At 44.9% G+C, this 14257-nt stretch overlaps 1 protein-coding gene across 2 annotated transcripts in view; it reads right to left on the bottom strand.

Moving 5' to 3' along the window:
* The window catches only part of fam13c (family with sequence similarity 13 member C), a 138664-nt gene that overhangs the window by 70528 nt on the left and 53879 nt on the right, over positions 1 to 14257 (bottom strand). The window lies entirely within an intron of this gene.

Here is a 14257-nt window from a genome sequence, read left to right on the forward strand (position 1 = left end):
TTATTTGGAATCATAGGTTTATAAATTTATATTAGCCATGGCACCAAGCACTATGTGAAGCTGAGATGACTCCAAGCAGAGGCATTCAACCCCTCTGCAATGGACTTCAGATTCACATCCAATCTTCTCTGGAGAGAGCTGAGGAACATAGAGGAAAGTATTAACCCTTAATCAGCTACATCCAAATTTCTACTGTGATTTTAAATGGATTTTCTGAAGGATAAAGTGCCTTTTACACAAAGATAAATCTTAAAAGCTTTAAAATTATACTTCTAGCCATGAAATATAACTCGGGCCCCATTTTATCTCCGGCTCAGTTTTGAAATTCATCCGCTTCAGAAAGAAACAGACCTGTGGTATTTTAAAGAAGAAAAAACTTGCATTTATAAAGCGCCTTTCATGACCTCAGGATGTCCAAAAGTGCTTTACAGCCAATTAAGTACTTTTTGAAGTGTAGTCACTGTTGTAATGTTGGAAACACAGCAGCCAATTTGCATGCAGCAAGGTCTCACAAACAGCAATGAGTGAAAGACCAGAGCACCTGTTTTAGGTGTTGGCTGCAGGATAAATGTCTGGCAGGACACTGGAAGATATCATCTGCTCTTCTTCGAAATAGTGCCATGGGACCTTTTATGTCCACCTGAGAGAGCAGACGGCACCTCGCTTTACTGTCTCATCCAAAGGACGGCACCTCTGATAGTGCAGCACTCCCTCAGTACTGCACTGGAAGTATCAGCCTGGATTATGTGCTCAAGTCTGGAGTGGGACTTGAACCCACGACCTTCTGACTCAGGGGCGGGAGTGTTACCACCGAGCCTCGGCTGACACTGGGCCTCATTGTAACGTGACTGGCGGGTTTCCTGGTGAATCGGCTGACCCGACTGGAAACCCATCCACTTCCGAGGAGCAATTTCCGGCGGATCAGTCAGAGGCCGATTTAAAGTGGGAGCGCAGCTCTCAAAGGGAGGTTGCATTCCCTTCTGGCTTTGTGTGTTTCCGAGGTGCTAGAAGAAGAATCTTCCATGAATTGAGTTGCTGGCTAGTTTCCAGGTACTCAGAAGCCTCCATGGAGGTGCATGTGGAAGAGGTGAGGGGCCAAACATTCTATGTCCACCAGGCATGGAGAAAGACTGCAGAGGTTGTCAGCTCCAGGAGTGTCACACCCAGGACCTGGTTATAGTGCAGGAAGTACTTCAATGACCTCACTGGAGTGGCGAAGGTGAGTGCTGCTCTTCATTTATCCCTCTCTCTCTCTGTATAACATATGGCAGCAGTCCTTCACCCCATCCCCAGCACTCTGAACAATTCTCTTCCCTCCATCACTTCCTTTGCCACCCAGCACAGGTCACACTCTCATTCTCATTACACTCACCTCTTCCTTGATGCATTCAGACCAGCCACTAACTCCATCCTCCTCTCACTTGCCAGCCTTTGCACAATCACCAACGTCTCTCAGGACTCAATTCACACACTTGCTTCCCATTCATCACCTCCCCATCCTGCTTGTATCTTGTTTCCTCTCCCTCTCAGCAAACGCACTACCAGCACGAGCTCCACACTCTCCTTTTCTGTAGTCACTCACTTACTCCCGCCCTCTCTTTCTGCAGGACAAAACAGCGCACATTAATCATGAGAGGACCAAGACTGGGGAGGGGACCAGCTAACATCATGATCCTCAGTGAGCTGGAGCAGCAAGCCATGGGAGTCTGTAGGCATGCCAGCGCTGTGTGGCAATAGACAAACTATTTCCTCTGGTGGGAGTGTCTAGAACAAGGGGGCATAACCTTAAAATTAGAGCTAAGCCATTCAGGGGTGATGCAGGAAGCACTTCTTCATACAAAGGGTAGTGGAAATTTGAAACTCTCTTCCCCTAAAAGGCTGTTGAGGCTGGGGGTCAATTGCAAATTTCAAAACTGAGATTGATAGACTTTGGTTAGCTAAGGGTATCAAGGGATATGGAACCAAGGCAGGTAAATGGAGTTAAGATACAGATCAGCCATGATCTAAATGAATGGTGGAACAGGCTCAAGGGGCTGAATGGCCTACACCTGTTCCTATGTGTGCGTTGGGCATTTCGAGGCTGGGGTCTTCACTGAACAGGATCTCTGACAATTACTTGAACGTGTTGTTGCCTCCCAAATCCGTGTCCATCTTTCCCGCAACTCCATGTTTGAATCTCTCCAATCAGGTTTCCGCCCCTGCCACAGTACTGAAACAGCCCTTATCAAAGTCACAAATGACATCCTATGTGACTGTGACCGTGGTAAACTATCCCTCCTCATCCTTCTCGACCTGTCTGACCACATCATCTTCCTCCAACGCCTCTCCTCTGTCATCCAGCTAGGTGGTACTACAGTCACCTGGTTCCATTCCCATCTATCCAGTCGTAGCCAGAGAATCACCTGCAACGGCTTCTCTTCCCGCTCCGTTACCTCTGGAGACCCCCAAGGATCTATCCTTGGTCCCCTCCTATTTTTCATCAACACGTTGCCCCTCAGCGACATCATCCAAAAACACAACGTCAGGCTCCACATGTACACTGGCAACACCCGGCTCTACCTCATCACCACCTCCCTCGACCCCTCCATTGTCTCTGATTTGTCACGCTGCTTGTCCGACATCCTGTACTGGACGAGCAGAAATTTCCTCCAACTAAATATTGGGAAGACCGAAACCACTGTCTTCAGTCCCCGGCCACGGTCATCTCAAGGGTCCCCACATGAGCAACGACAACCTTCTACCAGTTCGACTGAAGCCACTGGGTGGGGAAGGGGGAAAAGAGACACCTCACAGGGGTAGTAGAGTAGAGGAAGCCTTCTGTTAAGAAAAGCACAATGGGTTGAGCACTTAGGTGTCAAGTGATTTTAGTTCAATCTTTTTTTCACCCTTTTCACATTTGGGCGTTTGGTGTACGGTCTCTTTTCATGGCAGGTAGTTAGACTGCATTGTCATAATGTCAGTGATATAGAGGTTCGCTAAATGGTTTCACTGTTCTTTACTCCAGACTGAAGGGAGTGGTGGAGAGGGTTACAAGGACTCTTAATGCAAAGGGGCTTCTTGTCACTTTTCAGGTGAGTGGATTGAGCAGGTCAACAAAAAGCACTGAGAGATGACCTGCTCCCCGGCCTCTCTGGTTGCCAGGTGTCGTGACACCCCTCCTTCTTCCAGTTCTCCCTCACTTCCTTCCCATTCTGCCTCGTCAGATGATGCCTCTTCTTGTTGCTCTGCCTCCTCCAACTCCAATCCTCACTGCGTCGCCAGGTTGTGAAGAACGCAGCACCCTCCCTGACATGGCCCATTTTGTCTGGGCTATGTTGTAGGGAGCACCCAGAGCGATCAAGGCACTGGAACCTTACCTTCAAGATGTCAATGGTGTATTCAATAATGTTCCTGGTGGTCCCGTGTTTACTATTGTACCTGCGGTGCTCAGGCATGGTGGGGTTGTGGAAGGGTATAATCAGCCAGGTGTGGAGGGGGTATCCCTTGTGTCCTAGCAGCCCTCCTGGAGGGGTGTAATAGTGGGGGTGGGGGGATGTGTGTCTCAGGATGAAAGCATCATGGCAGCTACCAGTGAGACTAGCACAGTCTTGCATGATCCTTCGACGGTGATCACAGGGCAGTTGGGCATTGATGGAATGATAGCGCCTCCTGTTCAGAAAAGCTCCTGGCGCATCCTCTGGTGCCCTGATAGCTACGTGTGGGCAGTCACTGGTACCTTGTAGACGAGGAAAGCTGGCAAATCCCAGCGCTCTCTCATTCTGGCCTCCATTGGAAAAGTTAATGCACTGACTGGCTCTGGTTAAGTGGGCTTTGGTGATCTGCTTAATGCAGCTGTGCACTGCAGACCACGAGATGCGGGGGATGTCTCCTGTAGCAGCCCCAGGTGAAAATGTTCGGGGCAGGGGTGGGGGAGGGTTGACTTTCACAGCAACTGGCAAAGCGTAGCCTCCTGGTCCAGCAGGCAGCAGGTCCAGCTGCAGGAGGATGTACAGATCTGTAACAGCCTGCCCAGTGAAGCACAGCCTCCTGACAACTGCTCCTTCGAGGTGCCCAAGTGACTCCTGACCTATAGACCCTGTGGGCTGGGTAAGGCCCACGAGCAGCCCCCACCCACCTCTCCCGATCACCTGCAGTGCTCTAACAGGCCCATCTGCTGCTCGACCGGCTACTGCTGCTGTTCTTTCTCCGACTGTTCGTCCATCCAGAACGAAGAAGCAAAAATGGCAGCCACAATATGCTGAAAATGCTTAGTCAGGGTGAGTGAGGCAAAGGAATGAGAAAGAAGCAATCGCCAAGCTCTGAAATGCATTAGGAATGCATTAATCAGAGTACCCCAGAAATTTATATTAACGGAGGTGAGTGCCCCTTTAAATTTTCCTACAAGCCGTGTCAGTCACTTTCTGCAGCCAGTCCCACGGGGGAGGCATTACTGAGCGGGTTGGCCGCTGGGAAGTCCCGCCCAGTTAAAATTGGGTCGGAGTCCTAATTACGTCATGGAACCCCGATTTGAATATGTTCCTCCGGGTGCGTTTTGGAACAGAGTCAGTTGCTCCATTAAAATCACAGTCAGTTCAGGACAGGAGTGGGGCAGCGAATGGATTCCAGAAATTTTCACCGTGTGGAGCATAAACACCGGCATGGACCTGTTGGGCTGAATGGCCTGTTTCTATGCTGTACATTCTATGTAACCACTCCCCCGCCCTGTCCTCGCTGAGCAGGGTGGGTTAAAATTGGGGTCTTGTATTTCCATCTAGAGGCTGACCGTAACTCACTTCACTTGTGTCAGTGATTCTTTGAAGGAAATTAAATGATTTTTGACACGTAGATAAACTGTACCAATGGGACTAAGTTCACTGTGTTCTTACAAGCAGAAATCCCGCGGACTTAAAAACTAATTCTTCATCTCACACCTGAAATAGAAGGGATAATGAAGAATCATCGGTTTGACGATTTGGAATCTAGCAAAAATAACTCGTTCCTTTGCAAGTAAACAGACTTTTTTCCCACATGTGCATCAAGAAATGGCTTCCAGCATCACTAAAAAAGGAAAAATCTGTTGCGAGAAGAAATACACACAGCTTCCAGGTTCAGCACTCCCGGCCAAAATCTTCAATTACCAATTCCTCGGTTAACTCTACATAACACAAACAATGTTGTTTGATAATTCCATGACATAAAAGAGCAGCTGCTGGACAATTCTGGGAACTGCTCCATCTTTCCTACTTATTTTAGATGACCTTTGCACCAAACTTGGATTTACGTTATATATAAATAAAATGCTCATAAAAAAATACCCTCTAGAATGTTGATTGGAGTTTTGTGTACTCTTAGTGCTCTGCTCACATTTTGAGCCATTAGCTGCTACTGGTGAGAAGAGGAAGGAGGAAAAAAAAACATAGGAAAGGTGACAAGCCTGTTGGTTAGCCTACCAGCCTTCGACTCCTATCCCAGTCTCAGGCGATTTCAACAAGACTTGTGCGTTGTTCCACTTATTCTAAAAGAAGATTATGCTTATGCTGGAGGGTGAGGGGGGGGGGGGGGTGGGGGGCGGACAGCAGAAATGTCAGTTTATCACCGCAAACTGCACGTGGAGCCTGCCACCACCCATACTGATGGATCAATAGACTGAGATCGTTGGGTTTTTGTCGTTAGGGTGTCAAGGGATATGGAGCAAAGGCAGGTAAATGGAGCTGAGGTACAGATCATCCATGATCTAATTGAATGGCGGAGCAGGCCCGAGGGGTTGAATGGCCTACTCCTGTTCCTATGTACCATATGTTTAAGAGGACTCATCTACACATATTCCAATCGTTATTGAACATGCCAATATGAAATAAAAGGGAACTTATTCAGTACACTATGACTGGATCATTTTCATAGATATTACATCAGCTGGTATGTTACAGATACATATATCCTTGAGATAATTAAACAAAAGTAATTCTCCTAACCATAAGCGCAAACACAAACACCGATAACTCTCCAACTTCTCTTAACAATGACCAAATAATTCCAGGGATGAGGGACTTCAGTTACGTGGAGAGACTGGAGAAGCTGGGGTTGTTCTCCTTAGGGCAGGGGTGGTTATGGGGAGATTTAATAGAGGTGTTCAAAATCATGAAGGGTTTTCATAGAGTAAATAAGGAGAAACCGTTTACAGTGGCAGAAGGGTCGGAAACCAGAGGACACAGATTTAAGGTAATTAGCAAAAGAACCAGAGGTGAGATGAGGAGAAATTGTTTTACGCAGCGAGTTATGATGATTTGGAATGCACTGCCTGAAAGGGTGGCAGAAGCAGTTCCAATAATAACTTTCAAAAGGGAACTGCATATATACTTGAAAGAGAAGAACTTGCAGAGCTATGGGGAAAGGGCAGGGGAGTGGGACTAATTGGTAGCTCTTTCAAAGAGCCAGCTCAGGCACAATGGGCCGAATGGTCTCCTCTGTGCTGTATCATTCAATGATTCTAATGTGATCAGTAGCTTTCCATTGGGATTTCTTTCCATTTTTGTTACGTATTAATTTCCTTCATGAAGTCTTCTGCAAACAGATGCCCATAAAAATGGCAACCTTCCATTTCAAGCTGCCTTCAGCTATCTTAATTGCGGAGAATCCCATGGGAAACTAGGGAAGAAATTGTTGAAGCTCTAACTATGATTTTCCAAAATCCTTTGGAAAGGAAAAATTGTGCCAGAGGACTGGAGTCAGGGAAAGAACCAGGAAATTAGTGGGGTAATTTCAATGGAGAGTAAACTTAGGTGGGGTGTAATATGGGTGGCCAATCTGATATCAGTAGGGGTGAAGAGATGGGTTTAAAGGAGTGTCTTAAAAGGAAGAGAGGGAGGTGGAGAGGCGGAGAGATTTAGGGAGAGAATTCCAGATTGTGGGGCCTAAATGGCTGAAGGCACAACTGCCAATGGTGGGGTCACAGTCTCAGGATACGGGGTATGCCATTTAGAACCGAGATGAGGAGAAATTTCTTCACTCAGAGGGTGGTGAACCTGTGGAATTCTCTACCACAGAAGGCAGTGGAGGCCAAGTCATTAAATATATTCAAGGAGGAGATAGATATATTTCTTAATGCTGAAGGGATCAAGGGATATGGGGAAAAAGCGGGAACAGAGTACTGAGTTAGACAATCAGCCATGATTATTTTGAATGGCGGAGCAGGCCCGAAGGGCCGAATGGCCTACTCTTGCTCCTATTTTCTATGATTCTATGATGGAAGGTGCAATGCACAAAATGTCAGAGTCAGAGGAAATGGAGAGTTCAGTGGGGGGTAGGAAATCGGGAGGTTTGCGGTTTTAATCTGGAGTCGAGGGGAGCACTCCTGCTCCTTCTGCCTCCACAATGAGGTCAGTTAAAAACATTCAACTTACCCTTCAGGTGGCAGCCTGTAGCAGTCCCTTTAAGGACCTGGGGTTTAGCTGCTGATCGCCTGAAGAAACTGACCACAAAACACATGCGTATGCTGCAGTCATTCACAATCCAATTTCTCAAAAGTGGCCTGAAACAGGTGTTGGGCCCCCAATTTGCATAAGCAATGGGCCTAATGCCAGTTTCAGGCACGCGCCCTGGACGCCTATTGAGCAGCCCTAACCAATATGGCGGGCGCGCATTTCCGGTGCAGAATGAGCGCGCGCCGGCTGCCGGTCATATTGGGCTCTTCAGCGTCCATTTTACACCTGTAAAATGGACACAGAGCGATCCAATCTCTAGGCCATAGTGTCAAAAGTATGAACAGATAAAACGGATGTACAAAATTACAAAGCAGCCACTACTCTTTAAACCAGACACCACCAGCAGTGTCTTGATTTTGCTTGGATATGGCAAAACCATAGATCACTTCGGCTCGTTGGTGACTTTCCAATTACATTCAAAATCAGTATCCTTCTGTCAATATATCAATTAAACTCACTAAATCACTCAGCATAACTAGCTGTTATCTACTTGTATATTAAATTCGGTATGTTGGGCGCATGTTTCATTGAAATCTTTCATGTGAACTAGAGCGGGAAGAGAGTCTGAGAGTCTAAGGCAAGTCATGGCAGCACAGCTCGCACCGTGATATGCTCCTCCTGCACTATGTGGGAAGTCATGGACACTACCAGTGTCGCTGGTGACCATGTGTGCAGGAAGTGTGTCCAGCTGCAGCTACTGGCTAACCGTCTTTCGGAGCTGGAGCTGTGGGTGGATTCACTGTGGAGCATCCGCGATGCTGAGACTATCATGGATAGCACGTTCAGTGAGGTGGTCACACCGCAGGTAAAGATTACGCAGGCAGAAAGGAAATGGGTGACTGCCAGGCAGAGTAAAAGGACTAGGCAGGTAGAGCAGGAGTCCCCTGGGGCCATCTCCCTCTCAAACAGATATTCTGCTTTAGATACTGTTGGGGGAGATGGCTTATCAGGGGAAAGCAGCAAGAGCCAGGTTCGGGGCACCACGGGTGGCTCTGCTGCACAAGAGGGGAGGAAGAAGAGTGGCAGGGCTATAGTGATAGGGGATTCAATTGTAAGGGGAACAGATAGGCATTTCTGCGGCCGCAAACGTGACTCCAGGATGGTATGTTGCCTCCCTGTTGCTAGGGTCAAGGATGTCACGGAGCGGCTGCAGGGCATTCTGGAGGGGGAGGGTGAACAGCCAGTGGTCGTGGTCCATATTGGTACCAACGACATAGGTTAAAAAAAGGGATGGGGTCCTGCAAGGTGAATTTAAGGAGTTAGGAGATAAATTAAAAAGCAGGACTTCAAAGGTAGTGATCTCAGGATTACTACCGGTGCCACGTGCTAGTGAGTATAGGAACAGGAGAATAGACAGGATGAATGCGTGGCTGCAGGGATGGTGTAGGAGGGAGGGATTTAGATTCCTGGGACATTGGGACCGGTTCTGGGGAAGGTGGGACCTGTACAAGCGGGACGGGTTACACCCGAGCAGGACCGGGACCAATGTCCTCGCGGGGGTGTTTGCTAGTGCTGTTGGGGAAGGTTTAAACTAGAGTGGCAGGGGGATGGGAACCTGAGAGGGGAGTCAGAAGGGAATAAAGTTGAGAGCAGCAAGAGAGGGGAAGACCCAGGGGAAATCTACAATACAAATAGTACAAACAGTTCTTCAAGAACTAGTGAAAGGGAAAAGCGTAGAGCAGCGGAAAGAAAATGTACTTTAGGCACGACAGATAAAATGAAAACTAGAAGGCGTAAGGCGATTAACCCAGCATCAAAGCTGTGGCAGGGGGTTGGGAACCTGAGCAGGGAGACAGAGGAAAGCGTGTCAGGAAGGGACAGAAGGTATGGAGTAAAAGGTAAAGTGTTAAAAAAGGAAAAAGCAGGAACTAAGTGTCACAAAACATATTTGAAAGTTCTTTATCTGAATGCATGTAGCATTCGTAAAAAAAATGGACAAGTTAACGGCACAAATAACTACGTATGGGTATGATCTTGTGGCCATTACAGAAACATGGCTGCAGGGTGACAACGACTGGGAATTAAATATGCCAGGTTATTTAACAATCAGGAAAGACAGGCAGGAAGGAAGGGGAGGTGGGGTGGCTATGTTAATAAGGGAAGGAATCACTGTAATACAGAGAAAAGATATTGGGACAAAGGATCAGGATAATGAAACAGTTTGGGTAGAGATAAGGAATAATAAGGGGAAAAAAACACTCGTGGGCGTAGTATATAGGCCTTCTAATCGTTGCAACTCTGCTGGAAGAAGTATTAATCAGGAAATAGTCGGGGCATGTAATAAGGAAACAGCTATAATTATGGGGGATTTTAACTATCATATTAACTGGACAAATCAAATTGGGCAGGGCAGCCTTGAGGAAGAGTTTATTGAGTGTATTAGGGATGGATTTCTTGAGCAGTATGTAACTGATCCTACAAGGGGGCAAGCAACCTTGGACTGGTCCTGTGTAATGAGCCAGGATTAATTAATAATGTCCTAGTTAAGGATCCCCTTGGAATGAGTGACCATAACATGGTTACATTCCATATCCAATTAGAGGGTGAGAAAGTTGGTTCTCAAACAAGCGTACTGAGCTTGAATAAATGAGACTATGATGGTATGAGAGCGGAATTGATTAAAGTGGACTGGGAAAGTAGTTTAAAGGGTAAGACGGTACATGAACAGTGGTGTTCATTTAAGGAGTTATTTTACAACTTTCAAAAAAAAATATTCCACTGAGGAAAAAAGGGTGTAAAAGAAATGACAGCTATCCGTGGCTAAGTAAAGAAATTAAAGATAGTATCCGACTAAAAACAAGGACATATAAGGTAGCCAAACTTAGTGGGAGGATAGAAGATTGGGAAGTCTTCAAAAGACAGCAAAAAGTAACGAAAGGATTGATTAAGAAAGGGAAGATAGATTATGAAAATAAATTAGCAAAAAATATAAAAACAGATAGCAAGAGTTTCTACAGTTATACAAAATGAAAAAGGGTGGCTAAGGCAAACGTAGGTCCCTTAGAGGATTAGACCGGGAAATTAATGGTGGGAAACATGGAGATGGCAAAAATGCTGAACAAATATTTTGTTTCAGTCTTTACGGTAGAGGACACTAAGAATATCCCAACACTGGACAAACAGGGGGCTCTAGGGGGGGGAGGAGCTAAATACGATTAAAATTACTAAGGAATTGGTACTCAGTAAATTAATGGGACTCAAGGCGGATAAATCCCCTGGACCTGATGGTTTACATCCTAGGGTCTTGAGGGAAGTGGCAGTCGGGATTGTGGATGCTTTGGTAATAATTTTCCAAAATTCTCTGGACTCGGCAAAGGTCCCAGCAGATTGGAAAACTGCTAATGTAACACCCTTATTTAAAAAGGGTAGTAGGCAGAAGGCTGGAAATTATAGACCAGTTAGCCTAACATCTGTGGTGGGTAAAATTTTGGAGTCTATTATTAAGGAGACAGTAGCGGAACATTTGGATAAACATAATTTAATAGGACAAAGTCAGCATGGCTTTACGAAGGGAAAGTCATGTCTGACAAATTTGCTTGAGTTCTTTGAGGACATAACATACAGGGTGGATAAAGGGGAACCAGTGGACGTAGTGTATTTAGACTTCCAGAAGGCATTCGACAAGGTGCCACATAAAAGATTATTGCTCAAGATAAAGAATCACTGGATTGGGGGTAATATTCTGGCATGGGTGGAGGATTGGTTATCTAACAGGAAGCAGAGAGTTGGGATAAATGGTACATTCTCGGACTGGCAACCAGTGGCCAGTGGTGTTCCGCAGGGGTCGGTGCTGGGTCCCCAGCTCTTTACAATCTATATTAATGATTTGGAGGAGGGGACCGAGTGGGAGGGAAAGTAGAGAGTGAGGAGGACATAAAAAACCTACAAGGGGATATAGACAGGCTGGGTGAGTGGGCGGAGATTTGGCAGATGCAATACAATATTGGAAAATGTGAGGTTATGCACTTTGGCAGGAAAAATCGTAGAGCAAGTTATTATCTTAATGGCGAGAAACTGGAAAGTACTGCAGTACAAAGGGATCTGGGGGTCCTAGTGCAAGAAAATCAAAAAGTTAGTATGCAGGTGCAGCAGGTGATCTAGAAGGCCAATGGAATGTTGGCTTTTATTGCTCGGGGGATAGAATATAAAAACAGGGAGGTATTGCTGCAGTTATATAAGGTATTGGTGAGACCGCACCTGGAATACTGCATACAGTTTTGGTCTCCGTATTTAAGAAAAGACATACTTGCTCTCGAGGCAGTACAAAGAAGGTTCACTCGGTTAATCCCGGGGATGAGGGGGCGGACATATGAGGAGAGGTTGAGTAGATTGGGACTCTACTCATTGGAGTTCAGAAGAATGAGAGGCGATCTTATTGAAACATATAAGATTGTGAAGGGGCTTGATCGGGTGGATGAGGTAAGGTTGTTCCCAAGGATGGGTGAAACTAGAACTAGGGGGCATAATCTTAGAATAAGGGGCTGCTCTTTCAAAACAGAGATGAGGAGAAACTTCTTCACTCAGAGGGTAGTAGGTCTGTGGAATTTGCTGCCCCAGGAAGCTGTGGAAGCTACATCATTAAATACATTTAAAACAGAAATAGACAGTTTCCTAGAAGTAAAGGGAATTAGGGGTTATGGGGAGCGGGCAGGAAATTGGACATGAATTTAGATTTGAGGTTAGGATCAGATCAGCCATGATCTTATTGAATGGCGGAGCAGGCTCGAGGGGCCGATTGGCCTACTCCTGCTCCTATTTCTTATGTTCTTATGTTATGTTCTTATGAAGCTTGCTTCTATTGGCATCTATTACAGTACTGGCCAATATTTATCCTTTAATATCACTAAAAAACAGATTATCTGGTCATTATGACATTATGGGACCTTGTTGTGCGCAATTTGGCTGCCGCGTTTCCAACATTACAACTTCAAAAGTACTTAATTGGCTGTAAAGTGCTTTGGGACATCCTGAGGTCATGAAGGGCGTTATATAAATGCAATTCTTTCTTTAAGTGGTGCTCTGATAGGATTTTTCAATATTATCGATGTAACATAGTGCACTGTGTGAGGAAAAGAGTTTCTGAACACATCGGAGGTTTTGTGTAAAAAAATGGAAGCAGAACTGAGCGTAAAGCTCTCAATATTAAATTAAACTCGGGAGAATTGGTTAGTAGAAATACTTGTTATTAGGATAGAGACATGAATTTAAATCCTGAAGATCTGTACACAAGCTGGATATTACAACGGCAGAAAATTACAACGTAGGGCTGTTACTGAATTTCTCACTTTTGCGGCCTGTGCTCATGAAAAGTAATTGCTGGAATGTCCCGTGTGAATAACCTGGAGGTCAAACATGATAAGAGATTTAAAGAGAATGTTATCATTGGCTTAACAATATAAAAAGAAAACAATTAGTTTTCTTTTAAGTTCAGATCCTGAACTAATCATGTAAATGTTCAAATGATTTAGCGATAAACCATTGTCTCAAAATTTAATCTGGTACTTAGTGGTTAAAGTGGGAATTGTAACTGTAGATACAATTAATCAGGACTGTCTTTTTAAAAGAAATTTCTTGCAAGCAAAAAAAACACATTAGAAAGAAAGACTTGCATTTGTATAGCACCTTTCAAGACCTCAGAACATTCCAAAGCACTTTATAGCCAATAAAGCACTTTTGAAGTGTCATCACTGTTGTAATGTAGGGAAACGCAGCAGTCAATTTGTGCACAGCAAGATCCCACAAACAGCAATGAGATAAATGATCAATGAAGCTGTTTTAGTGATGTTGGTTGAGGGATAAATTATGGCCAGAACACCAGGGAGAACAGCCCTGCTCTTCTTTGAATAGTGCCATGGGATCTTTTACGTCCACCTGAGAGGGCAGATGAGACCTTGGTTTAAAGTCCCATCTTGTTATTGCTCTACCTGAAACCCTGATGTTACATTTAATACATAATTTGGAATGTATTTTTAAAAGAATTTTCTTGTAAGCAAACAAATCACATTAGCTGATAAAAAAACTAAGTTTAGCGCAATGAACATGAACTTCCATCTTCAAGAGAGCCTTAAAATGTGTGGTCATTGTAGAACAATCATAGAATTTAAAAGCACAGAAGTGGGCCATTCAGCCCATCGTGTCAGTGCCAGTGCTAGTTATTCAATTGGATCTATCTATTGTAATCCCTTTCTCCTGCTCTTTCCTCATATCCTGTTACATTCATTTTTTCAAATAGTTATTCCTTTTTAAATGATGTGATAGACTCTGCCTCGAGGTTATTTCTGGTAAAGCAATTCCATGTTCTCATAAACCCTCTGTGAAAACTAACTTCCCTCTTCATTCTGGTGATAATCATGAGTCTAAGCCCCTTGAACTGATTTGTCAACCAGTGATAATACTGTACTGTTTACCCTCTCTAAACCTTTCATAATTTTGAAAACCTCTATAGGATCTCCCTTAACCTTCTCTATTTCGGTGAAAAACCCTCATTCAGTCCCAGTATCATTCTAGTGATTATGCACTGTACCCTATCTATGACTCTAATATCCTTCCTATAAAGGGGTGTGCAGAACTGCACAAAATAATCCAATTGTGGCCTACCCATTGTCTTTACAAATTTAGCATCCTTTTCTTGCTTTTATATTCAAAGCCCCAATGTATAAAACCCAGAATCCCATTAGCCTTTTTTATGGTTTTTTTCTATCTGCACTACCACTTTTAAAGAAGTATGGATCTGCAACCCTCGATCTCTCTGTTCCTCCAGTTAGTATAAAAAGGATCATGGAGGAGTTGCACAACAA

The sequence above is a fragment of the Heptranchias perlo genome, chromosome 21 (assembly GCF_035084215.1).
Source record: "Heptranchias perlo isolate sHepPer1 chromosome 21, sHepPer1.hap1, whole genome shotgun sequence".
NCBI lineage: Eukaryota > Metazoa > Chordata > Chondrichthyes > Hexanchiformes > Hexanchidae > Heptranchias > Heptranchias perlo.